This window comes from Arachis ipaensis, chromosome B5 (genome assembly GCF_059453495.1).
Source record: "Arachis ipaensis isolate K30076 ecotype BB chromosome B5, ASM5945349v1, whole genome shotgun sequence".
In the NCBI taxonomy this organism is placed as follows: Eukaryota; Viridiplantae; Streptophyta; class Magnoliopsida; order Fabales; family Fabaceae; genus Arachis; species Arachis ipaensis.
This window is the reverse complement of record NC_142440.1, coordinates 140011736-140025354: the sequence shown is the minus strand read 5'-3', so window position 1 is coordinate 140025354 and position 13619 is coordinate 140011736.

Sequence of the window (13619 nt, the reverse complement as noted above, 5' to 3'; positions counted from 1 at the left end):
AGGATATATCTGGGTGTAATCTTCCTTCTCTCCTACTCCATTTTTGTTTTCTACTGCACAGGAGCAAAAACAAAAAATGTCTCGTGCCAAGTGACGAGACAAAATGAAAAAGTCTCGTGACTAGGGACGAGCTAAAAACAGAAAAGTCTCCTCTAAGTCCAGCAAGTGTTAGCAAGCAAAAAAGGGGGCTAAGATTCAACCCCCATTCTCTTAGCCACTGAAACCATCAGGTATTAATGTGAAAAGTTAGCGAACGGAGGCTTAGGTTTCTGGTGTACTGAGTATGGGTTTGGTGGAGTGAGACTGAAGAATGGAATATGAATTGAGGAATTGACGAACTAATGAGTTCTAAATGGAAATGTTGAATTGTCAGTGGTTGAGATGAGTCGAGGACTTGGAATGAAATGATGGATCCATGCTATACTGAAAAATGTTTTCTGAAAACCACTGAACTATTGTTTTATACTGAGAAATGATGAGACGCTATGCACCTGGCAGGGACGGTGGTTAATCCCGCCTGTCGAGGTAGCGGCGGCGGCGTAAGGACGGTGGTTAATCCCGCTTACGTTAAGATGTGAGGTCTGTGGCAAGAGTATCCCGCTCGCATCCCTTCGGATCAAGAGAGTGTGCAGGCACAAAATCTTGGACGGTGTTCCGAGCACCATATCTCGGGGGGGGTTCCCAATGATGATTCCGAAGGGCGACCTTTCCATGGAGATGTGTCGGGTTGGCAGTTGAACCGACAATGTGATATCACAGCCAGTAGGACAGGCATTCATCATATGCATCTTCTATCTGTTTGTTTGCTTTGCCGACTTGTAATTGCTTGCCTAATTATATAACATGCCTAATTGCTTACTTGAATTATTTGCCTTACATGCCAATACTTGTGTTTTACTTGCATTGATATTAATTGTACTTTCTACTAGGATTGAGGAGGTTCGGAAGGCGGTGGCGATGGGATCGCATGGAGGATAGGTTGGTGAAGGCTGTGGGATAGCAGAGAACTGTTAGATTAGAAACTCCTCAAGTTAGATTACCCCTTTATTATGTTATGGTTTAAGTTACTCTTTAATGTCCTTAAGTTATGCTTGTTGTTTTAGTTATGCCTTAAGATGAATCTTGTGATGGATATGAAGTCTAGGATTGCCTTTGGCGTTCCGAAGTCTTATATCTTACATCACTAACACTGTTACTATACTGAGAACCTCCGGTTCTCATACTATATTCTGTTATTTTTCAGATGCAGGTCGCAACCCACTTCAGTGAGTTGTTTTGATGGTAACAGAAGCGGAAGATCCTGAATATACTTTTGGGAGGTTCAAGAGCAGCCGGTTCGATCCGCAGTTTGTTAAGTGTCGCCGACTCAGGGTTCCTTTGATTTCGAATGGTAAACCGGCGGCAACATTTAGGTAGCGTTTGTTTTCGAGGGCAGGACACGGAGACATGGACAACACTTGTTTAAAAAGTGTTTGGAAGCAGAGACATGGACAGTGGACATATTGTCTCCGAGACAATTTTTTATATTTTTGTGTCCACTCTTTCACGAAGGACAATGATGGACACGGGATTTGGAAGAGTGGACACGGACAATTTTATAAATTTTGTTTTCCTTTTTTTCCACTATTACCCCTTCTTATTTTTCCTATTGCGTTATTCAGAGATACTTTTTTCTTCCTATTCTTCCTCTATCTCTTTCTTTTCCAGATACTCTCTCTTTTCTATAGAATTTTTTATTGGGGGTAGATAATTCTTTTCTTTTTATCGTTTTACTTCAATACAATTTTAACCTTATATTATATAATTTGATTTGTAATAAAAATAATAACAAAAATAATTAATCTTAAAATTTTTGAAAGATAAATATTAGTAAAAATAAAGTTGATCTTTTAAAATGCTAAAAAATAATTTATAAATTATAATTGATTTTATATAATTTAAAAAAAAACCAGTTTTTATAAAAAAAAATCAGTTTTTAGATAAAAAAAAATTAGTTTTTTTTTTAAATAAAAATAAATTTTTATATGCAAAAACTAATTGTTTTTCATGTAAAAATGGATTTTTTTAAAATTAATTTTTTATTTAAAATTAATTTGGCTTATTAACTTAAACAAAATTTTTTATTAATCAAACTCAAATTTATTTTTTTGTTAATCTTAACCATATGTATTCCTACATATTAATAATAAATTTAAGAATAAAATAATTATATTTATAAATTTTATTTTAATATAAATACTAATATATTTTTTTATTAAAATTTTTTTCCTCTTCAAATATTTTTTTAAGTATTCCTACGTACTCTCATTTTTTATTAAATTAATTTGTATTGATGTAGAAAATTTGGAATCACATGACTATTTTAGTCATTTCATATAATATTTTAGTCTTGTCTATGTGTATCCAAACATAATACTAGACATTACATTAGTGTCTTGTCCATCGTATCCAAACACAATACACAAAAGATAATTTTTAATGTCTCCGTCCTATTGTCTTCATTTCAATGTCATATTTTGTCCTGTCTCTAAAAACAAACGTAGCCTTAATGTTAAAAGGTGCAGTAGTCCTTATTTCTTTCAGGATCGGGATGCTGAGGGATAGCCCCGTATTAAATATAAATTTTGAGTATTTGAATGTGAATTTGCAATTATATATGGCATAAATAAATAAATATAAGTATATACTAATAATGCAATATGTAGGATAAGCAGAAAAGCAAAAATGAAAATAGAAATCCTCATGTTATATATGTATCACTTTGATTTTCTCATCGAGTTGTATTATTCTATTTCATTTAATTAAATGAAATTTGTTGTTGAGTTCTTCTAATTTGTATGCATTATCTTTTTTTTATTATTTCTTCCGTGCGTGTATATATATATATATATTTCATAATGTTCTTCACTAACAATTCGAGGTTAGAGCATAGTTGACGTTGAATCTAAAGGATCTACAGCTGGATAGATACCTTTAGCAGTCAATCCTCTTGATAGTACGGTCGTAGCATCCAAATGTGCAAATGTCGTAGCAGGGACAGGGTCGGTCAAATCGTCTGCGGGTACATAAACTGCTTGAATAGAAGTTATAGACCCTTCTTTAGTAGAAGTAATTCTTTCTTGTAAAGAACCCATTTCGGTACTAAGGGTCGGTTGATAACCTACAGCGGAAGACATTTGACCCAATAAGACTGACACTTCGGATCCCGCTTGGACGAATCGGAAGATATTGTTTTATGATATAAAAGATTTTTTTTCCACTTCTTATTAATTATTTTTAATATCCACAATAAAAAATTGTATAAAAGAGACATGCATAAAAATCATTTATATAATATTCTTCTTTGAATTTTGGCGACAAATTAAATTAATAATTCATCCATAAATATATTATACACATCTAAGATTAAAATACTTAGAATGTAAATATATTCATTGTACTTCTCTTGCGATGGTACTATAATGTATATATATAACAAAAATATTATTCGCGCATTAAGATTAATTACTAATATATTTATATATAAAATATGTGTAGTTTAATTTATTTTTAATATGTATTTATATTTTAATATATATTTTATACTGTGGCTAATTTTGATAACTAATTTTAGTGTATACATAATATAATCATATATAATTATAATTTCATTAGTAAAAATGAATCTTTTAATTTTTTTCTTTTATATAATATTATAAAATGTAGTTTCTTATTATACATATTTTAAATAAGAAAATATATATAATATATAATAAAAAGAGTTTAAATAATCTAATAAGATTTATATATTTAGATCATTTTAAAATAAATAAATTTTAAAATTAATTATTTTTATTAATATAACAATTCTAACAAAAAAATCACACTTAATACTATCACTTAAAAAATGAGGAGATTTAATTCTTAAATAACGACAACCTAAAACCAAAAGTATAGACTTAGCTATTCAAATATTTTCTCTCAATCATGGTTTCTTGTATGGTCCCAATGAATCATTTCAAAGCTAGAGAAAAGTTTGACGTTGACACAACTGATTTATATGATTCTCTGATTCTGCGATTCTGACTTTGTGATTATGTGATTTTGAATTGATTTTTAGTTTTCTGTATTTATTTTGCTTATTTTGAAATTTTGTTAATAATACTGATGAGTTACTGTGCTTGTTTACTGATTTTGTTAATTTGAGTTATTTGTTTTGAGTTGATTTTATGATTTAATATATTAATAATTTTGATTCTGTGATTCTGAGCTGCTGGGTTTAATTTATTTTTGTTTATTTTTAGTTAATTTTGTGATTTATTTGTATTCAATTTCTATTTAATCTATTTGTTTATTATTGCTGATTGTTGTTCATTGTTGTTCATTATTTGTTCATTGTTGTTGATTGTTATTCATTGTTCATTGTTGCTGAATGCTAGTAATTTTATTTTGTTGTGTTTCTGCTTCTGTTTTTTTAATTATTTGTTCATTGTTCATTGTTGTTGATTCCTAGTATTTGTGAGAAAATACTATGAAAGATGTCTTCAACATTCTAAATATACTGATATAATGGTATTCAAAATAGAAAGGAAGAGTTTTATTATTTGTAATATACTTTTAGATGTGTTATTTTCTTGCATAAATTATGTTAGTCTTGTGTTATTTTGTGTCATTTAATAGAGTTAGTTCATTTGTTTTACTATAATAAATAAGAAGTGATGGATAGATTATGTGGAGAATAGCATTCTACTCCAAGTTATATGTGTTGTTCAGTTAAATATATAAATCATATATCTTGTCGCTACAATAGATTGAAAATGCTGGACTTTATAAAAATTGGAACTCTTAACTCAACCCTTTCCATTTATTGTTAGAGTTTTTCTAATAATATATCTATTTTTTCAACCTGGTGATGAGCAAGCTTTCCATGAATCAAGTCATGTTGTTGCAGGTTGGTTCTTAAAATATTTTATATAAGTGTGTGTTTTATACAGGGTAAAAAGTCAATGCAGATGTTAAGATTTACATGTGTATATGAGAGATTTGATTCTTTATTTGTGCATGTCCTTAATGTGATCTTTGATTTACACCAGCAATGTCAACTTTGATTTATGTAGTTTATTATTAATTCTGACAATATTGTAGCTTCAGATGCTTGTGGATCTTAAGGAGGAAGGTCCCGACACAGTTGACAGAGTGAAGAAATAACTAATAAGCACCTTGATTTCATTGCCATGTCTTATGTATGTTAAGTAATTTCTTTTACAACAGCACTAGGTATTGAAGTTAAAGTAGAAGCCAGGTATATTTGTTCTACAATTGTCTGTGTACTAGCGTCGTTACTTTTAGAACAATAACAATTCCCTAATCCAGTCTTATTTTCTCATTTGGGGTCCTATCCTACAAATCGTTTTTCCATTGAAGCAATGAAATTGGACCAACGCTGTAACGCATAGTTATATAATTTAAGGAAACTGGTAAATTTTTTTTTTTTTTGAATTGATTGAAAAACCGAACAAACCGAATCAAACCAAACCGAATTTAATTGGTTTGGTTTGGTTCGGATGGTCTCGGTAAAAAATCGAACCAAACCGAACCGCAGTTTAATTAAACGATTGGATCGGATGATTTTTTTCTAAAAAACCGAACCAAACCGCACCGCAAACACCCCTAACTAATGCTATGGAATGTCAAATATAATATAATATAAAAAAATCAGATATTTTAAAAATATTGATATTTTATTAATTTTAATCGTTAATTTTAATTATATATAAAAAAATTATATAATATATTAATTAAAATAATTAATAATCAAAATTATTAAAATATTAATATTTTTAGTATATTACATTTATTTATTTATTATTATTTATAATATTTACCATGATAAGACTCGTAATATTTGTCATCTTTTTAAATAAAAAAAGTTTTTATTTCTTAAAGCTTTAATAAAACTATACAAATTTTGATTTATTACATTTTAATATTTAAGATCCATTTTAATAAAATTCTATTCATAATTCTATTCAGAAAAAACTATTAGTAGTTAAGCTTTCCTACACTCTTGTTATCATCTTTAAATTTTTTATTTTACCATGCAGTAACTACGGACTGATGTAGCCATCTAATGTATTTTGTATCAAATTTGTAGAGTTGTTTTGCAAACATCTTCACATTTTTTGTGTTCATGCAATTGCCAAGGCTCTAACTGAGACACATTTCACAAATGCAATAAACTTTGACAAAACAAAGTCATTGATTTTCTTCGTCATACAGAGCAAGTGAATGTTTCTTTAGTCCAAAGTCCAAATATCCATGGGTAACAAAAAATCAAGCGTTGATTGAACTAGTATTGATTTGCATATATGAAACATTTTGCTTTTCTGTATTTAAAGTATGTGTCAACTTCATATGAAGTTTCATCTAACTTGTTCACATTTCCTGTTATTCTATATTCATTTGGATTTGATATGTGTGCATCTCATCATTTATAAATAGAAAATATGGAATTTGAGACAAGAACCTGATATGCATGTTTATCTCTAAATTCTAGCTTTTTAATCTTGCAATTGCATCTGAGGTATCTTTCTTATTCCGTTTTGCTTCTATCTTAAAAGTTTTTTAATACTGCTAGTGCTAAACCAGTTTTTTATTGTGCTTCTGATAATATGGTTGCAATTGCAGTTGCAAACAACAGTTTAAAATTAAATTCAAATCAATTAAACAACATAAATTAACTTGATAATGTATTCAATGTTAAAAAGTCTTTCATTTAGAATTGGGATCTTCAGTGTAATAAAAGGACAAAGATGTGAAAGTATAGTTTAAAAGCTAATCAAGTTAAAAATACTTAACTAAAAAATAAGATCAACATTGGAGAAATAATTCGATTGGTCCTGATAGCTAATTATATACTATTAAAGTTACAGGAAGATTTGGTGAACAAAATTTTAGAGCTTAGTTTATGTATATGCTTTAAATCTTTTTCGATGTGTATTTGTTTTATAGTTTGAATTTTGAGGTTTAAGACTAATGTAATTGAAGGTTGTAGAAGGCTTAGAGAAGGGGGTTGAATCTATAGCCTTCTTTTACTTTAATTGAAATAAGTCTTTGCTTACAATCTTTTACTTAGGATCTGTTTGAACTGTGCAGTGAAAATTTATGAGACAATTTGATTTTGTCTCATAAATTGCAGAGAGACAAAATAGTGCAGAGAAGAAGAAAATGGCACCAGCATGTATCTTAGTTCAGTTGCCTTGTGCAATGCAACCTACATCCAGTCTCCACCACAACAGTGGTGGAATTTCCACTATAGTTAAAGTATTACATACACCAATTCCACAGGATTGACACAATCCTTTTCCTCTAAAGTTCTAACCTAACTTGACTTAGCTTGGCTATGCTAATACCTAACTATTCACTCTTAGTGCTTACCCAACTAAAAAAGGGGTACCTCACTGGTACAAGATACAAGCCACAAGAAACAACCTAAAGAAATCTGAAATTACTCTAGGCTTTTCACTCAAGTGTATCACTCAGCCTTTTAACACTCATTGGCCTTTTCTTGATCTTTCTCTTATGCCTTTTTCCACTCAAGAAATCACAGAAAGATATATATTAAAAATAAAAATTACAATCTGTAAAACATGAAGGAGATTGATGCTTTAACAGCCTCTGTTGTTATACGATGAACGAACCAGATTTACTTAACTCTGGTTGAGTTTCTCATTCTGGCGGAATGCTACTTTAATTTAACTAGAAAGCACTGTCCAAGTTGATGAACTCTCCACAGAGAAAACTTCTTATAACAAAATCTCAAACCCTGGTTCTCTCTCCTTACCTTCAGACTGAAGTGATTTTCCTCTTTGTATGAGCTTTGTCTCAACACCTAGGACTTACTTCACAAGGTCAGTTTCTTGAACCTAGGGCTAGCTGAAGTCTTTCTTCTTCTTTCTTCCATCAGCCCCAAATATTAGGGATTTTGAAGTCTCAGACAAGTGATACAGCTTCCTTGAAAACAGATTTTCAATGGATTTGATAAATCTAAGCCCTCAGATTTATGCTTTGTCTCCAAAAAACAATTATAGCCATTGATTCACAACATAGGTAAACAGCCACCACTTTCTTTAGTTTTTCCAGAAATGGTATGTGTAGAAGAAGGTAGGTTTCAATCAAGCTATCAACATGCATATAAGTGGAAACAATCTACCTTTATCTTTTGATCAAGCTAGAGGAGCCCTTTGCTTTTGGCTTCATTTATTTGACATTTTCTTCAAGAAGCTTCTTCCTCTTTTCTTCATTGTATATTATCTGAAAGACAAAGTTTGCAATGAAAAACTCTCTTTTTCTTCTCTGTGTTATACCCAAAGGACATCTAGCATTCCAGCTATTGATTTCTTGCTTTTGAGAAACCACGTGGGTGATGTGAAAGAGAGAAGAGAGAAAAGATAGAATTTTGGTTTGATGGTGGTAGAAAAGTTCATAAGCAAATCGGACTTGAAATACTTAGTTAGTAACTAAGTTGAATGAATAGATATGGATGTGGACCACCACTTTTGGGTAGGGGTGTTCGCGGTGCGGTTTGGTTCAGTTATTTGAGAAAAAGTCATCCGATCCAATTTTATATTTATTTTTTGGTTCGGTTTGGTTCGGTTTTTTTATCAACACCAACCAAACCAAACCAAACCAATTAAAACTGGTTTGGTTCGGTTCGGTTTTTTCGGTTTTCTAAATAATTCAAAAAAAAGATGATCAGTAAAAAACCAAAGAAGAACAAACACCGGAGCAGAACTATCCATCCATACCCTAAAATCAAACACCGGAGCAGAACTCAAATCAAGAACAAATAATAAAAAACCAAAATAACAAATGATCAGTAATCACAACCAAAGAAGAAGTAATCAGATCCAAAATCCTAAACAAAACTCAAAACAGAACATGCCATCAAAATAAAAAAGTAATCAGATCCAAAACCCTAAACAAAACTCACAACCAAGAACAAATAACCAGTAATCAAAGCTAAAAAAGTAATCAAAGCTAAAAATCAAAGTAACAAATCAGAACGTATACAAGATCAGAATCCAAAAACAAAACAACAACAAATAGCCAGATCCAACAAATTTAGAACTGCGAATCAGAGATGCGAAGCGCAACTATGAAGACCACGACTCTGCGAACTGCAGAGAAGAAAACGACGGCGTGGAGGAGGACGCTAGGAGGAAGACGATGGGAGGAGATGCCGGCTTCTATACGTGGAGGAGACGCCGGCTTCCGTGTGTGGAGGAGATGCCGGCTTCTGTGCGTGGAGAAGACGGCGGCTTCTGTGCGTGGAGGAAGGGCGGCGCCGAGGAGAGGGAATCGCGATGAGGAAGGGAAGGAGAGAAAGGGCCGCGCCGAGAAGAGGGAAGCACGAGGAGGAAGGCCACCGCGAGGGTGCTGTCCGGCACGTCAGGGGCTTAGAGGACGACAGCGTGTGAGGGTGGGATGTGGAATTTTCTACGGTGTGGAAAAAGAGAGTGGAGAGTGGGGGAGAGGAGAGAGCTAGGGTTGAGTGGCGGCTGTATCTTCCTGGAAGGGGGTGGGGTTTGGTTTTTATATAGGATTTTTCAGTATAACCGGTTCGGTTCGGTTTGGTTAGGGCTTTTCAAATTAAAACTGAAAATCGAACCGAACCGCAAAAACTGCAAAATATCATTTTTTTCGGTTTTCGGTTTGTTCGGTTATCGGTTTTTTCGGCTCGGTTGGTCGATTTTGTTCGGATTGGATCGGTTTTGAACACCCCTACTTTTGGGCTTGGCTATCCTTGGGCCTATTTTCTTTTCCTCCTTATTATTGCTATATCCAAAACAATATAGATTCCCAGCTGAACAAGGCTTTCCTTTGTTTCAATTTGCATTAGGCTTGGTTGAGGATTTCATATACTTCAACATATTTGATTTCTTTGTTTCATTGGTTTGGGCTGCTGCATAATTATTTTGGGCCTACATCACTAAATGAAATAATTAAACCCAGTTAGATATTTAACTCAATAAATCAATGTTTGTCATCATCATTAAATTAATTGTATTTTTAACTCAACAGTCCCCCCTTGATGACAAACATTATATATGAGATAATAATCAAAGGAATTGAAATAGAAAAGATTTAGAGACTTCGCTTTGATGATACCAATTTAACTTGATGTGCTCCCCCTCTTTTTCATAAGGGTTGCTCCCCCGATTTGTTTTCTATTCATCCCAGTTGATTCCTTTGCATTATTTCCTTAGGCTTTGAGAGTTAGAGAGCCCACCGAAAATTCTTGTTTCTTTACTCTATTCCTTTGAGATGCTGCTTCTTTAGTTTTGGCCTGTAACACTAATCAAGACAATCAAAACTGATTGGGTGTTTAACCTAATAAATCAATGTTTGTCATCATCATTAAATTAATTGTATTTTTAACTCAACAATCTCTCCCTTAATGACAAACATTATATATGAGGTAATAATCAAAGGAATTGAAATAGAAAAGATTCAGAGACTTCCCTTTGATGATACCAATTTAACTTGATGTGCTCCCCTTCTTTTTCATAAGGGTTGCTCCCCCTTAATGTATGCTTATCGCTTAACCTGAGGATACAATCAATAATGGCAACTAAATAATCCAATGTATATACATGCTTATCTAGGATTCAGCAGCACAAGTATAAGCACACCAACAAAAAACATAAGTATCCATGAACTTCAAATGGCTTAAAGTCAAACAAGTTCAGTTCACAAACACAGTTCAATTCACAAACATAAGACTAATTATAAATAATATCCAATAATCCCAATAAGCCTTATGTAATCAAGCCTCATATATAATTTTTTTTCTCCTCCTTTTGTCATCAAAGTGAAAAAAATAAAACAAAAATAGAACCTGCAAAATAATGTGTTAGAGGCATGTAAAAGCTAGATGTTGTGTCTTGAAATACTAAGAAAAATTCAGGAGAAAAATGAAGATCATATTTCAACCAGAAACACCATAGTTATCAAATAAAGAGAAAGCTTACAATATGCAAAGACCAATTCTGGGTAAAAACTTATATGGACAAAAAAAATATCAGAAAACAAAAGGAACAACATGTGTTATAAGATTCAAACATGGTCTATGTCCATTTCTATATTACAAAATTCATATCATTCATTTCCTATCCAGCAAATGTCTCTTTGACCTGTGAAACAAAATTCTCAAACAAGACATTAGCACAATTAAAATAGAAGTTGTAGTTTTTCAAAAATTGAAATGATGATAATATGAAGTGTAAAAATTTAAGTACAGTAAAGACAAAAGTTTGAAAACAATTTTTCATTTTATGACAAAATCAGTGATGCCCACTTGAAATTAATTCAGAACTAAAAACCAGATGCAACGTTCCAAGATGAAAGCTCTTCCTCTGCCCAAAAAATATCTATTCCCAACCTGAAACAGCAAAGCCTCAAACAACACCTTAGCAAAGTTAAAACAATAAATCAGAACTAAGAATGCCTAAGCAAGTTCTTAATTTGTAAAATATGTCCTCAGCCAGAGGTTTGGTGAAAATATCAGCAAGTTGTTCCTCTAATTTAACAAATTGAATGCTAAAATTTTCATTTTGAACATGTTCTCTTATTGAGTAAAATCTCACTTCAGTATGTTTATTTCTTGAGTGCAAAACTGGATTTTTGGAAATATTTATAGCACTCATGTTGTCACACAACAAAGGAATATTTTCGGCATTCAATTTATAATCAGCAAATTGAGTTTTCAACCAAAGCAACTGAGAACAACAAGAGGCAGTGATGTATTCAGCTTTAGCAGTGGAAAGAGCCACTATGGACTGCTTTTTGCTCGACCAGACATTTAAGGATCTACCCAGAAAACAACAAATGCCAGATGTACTTCTTCTATAAATTCTGTCTCCAGCAAAGTTTGCATCACAATAACCAACTGTAGAAAATTTATCAGACCTAGGATACCATAACCTATAGTTAGATGTGCCATGTATATATCTAATGATCCTTTTAACTACTGAAAGATGTGATTCTTTTGGTTTTGATTGGAATCATGAACACATTCCAACACTTTGCACAATGTCAGGTCTAGAGAAAGTTAGGTACATAAGAGATCCAGTCATTCCTCTATACCTAGTCTCATCAACATTTTTCTCAGTTTCTCTCTTTTCTAATTTAGAGTTAGGGTGCATGGGAGTTCCCATGGGTTTGGCATTTTCCATACCAAATTTCTTAACTAGTTTCTTGGCATACTTTACTTGATGAATAAAAATACCATTTTCAGTTTGCTTAATTTGAAGCCCAAGGAAAAAATTAAGTTCACCCATCATACTCATGTCAAATTCACTTGTCATGAGTTTTTCAAATTCAGTACAAAGAGATTCATTGGCTGATTCAAAAATAATGTCATCAACATAAATTTGGACTAGAATAAAAGAATCATTAGAATTCTTAATAAATAGAGTGGTGTCTGTGGTTCCTCTTTGAAAACCATTTTTCAAAAGAAAAGAGCTAAGTCTCTCATACCAAGCTCTAAGAGCTTATCTTAAACCATGGAGAGCTTTTGATAGTTTGAAAACATGGTTAAGAAATTCCTTATTTTCAAAACCAGGTGGCTGTGCCACATACACTTCTCTATCTATCACATCATTCAAGAATGCACATTTCACATCCATTTGATACAATTTGAAATCATAAAAAGCAGCATAAGCTAGAAAAAGTCTTATGGCTTCCATTCGGGCAATAGGGACAAAGGATTTATCAAAGTCTATTTCCTCTTCTTAGTCATATCCTTGTGCCACCAATCTTGCTTTATTTCTAGCAATGCTTCCATCTTCACTTGTTCCAAGCCGGTCACTTTCTTTCCACTAGGCTTAAGAACTAATGTCCATACTTGGTTCTTTTCAAACTCATAAAACTCATCCTCCATTGCCTTTACCTAAGAGGGGTCATCAAGGGCTTCCTTGACGTTTTGAGGCTCCATTTGAGAGAGAAAAGCAATGTTTGTTTCTTTATTTCCTTTTCTAGTGGAGGAACGAGTTTTAACACCATGTGAGACATCCCCAATGACAAATTCCTCAGGATAATTCTTTAAGAATCTTCATTTACGAGGTCTAGTGGACTTGGAGGTAGATTCAGTAACTAAGGGATTCAAGGAACTGGTGGTTTCAGGATTTCTTCCAGATTCATGAGACAAAACAGAATTGTCTCTTGCTAAATCTACAGCAGCTGCAGTTTCTGATTCAATCGGCTTAGAATTCTCATTTTCATGATTTTGTGCCTTTTCATCATCCTTTTGAACTTGATTTCCTGCATCACAACCTTCCAAGATACTTTGAACCAAGTTAGTGTCACAAAATGTAACATGTATGGACTCCTCAATTATTCTAGCATCTTGATAATAAACTTTATATGCTTTACTATTTGTGGAGTATCCTACAAATAAACACTCATATGCCTTTGGATCAAATTTTTCCAAATTATCTTTGTTATTTAGAACAAAATATTTACATCTAAAGATATGCAAGTAGTTTAAATTTGGTGGGTAACCTTTTCAAAGTTCATAGAGAGTTTTCTTTAAAAATTTTCTTATGACGGGTCTATTCAAAATGTGGCAAGTAGTGTTA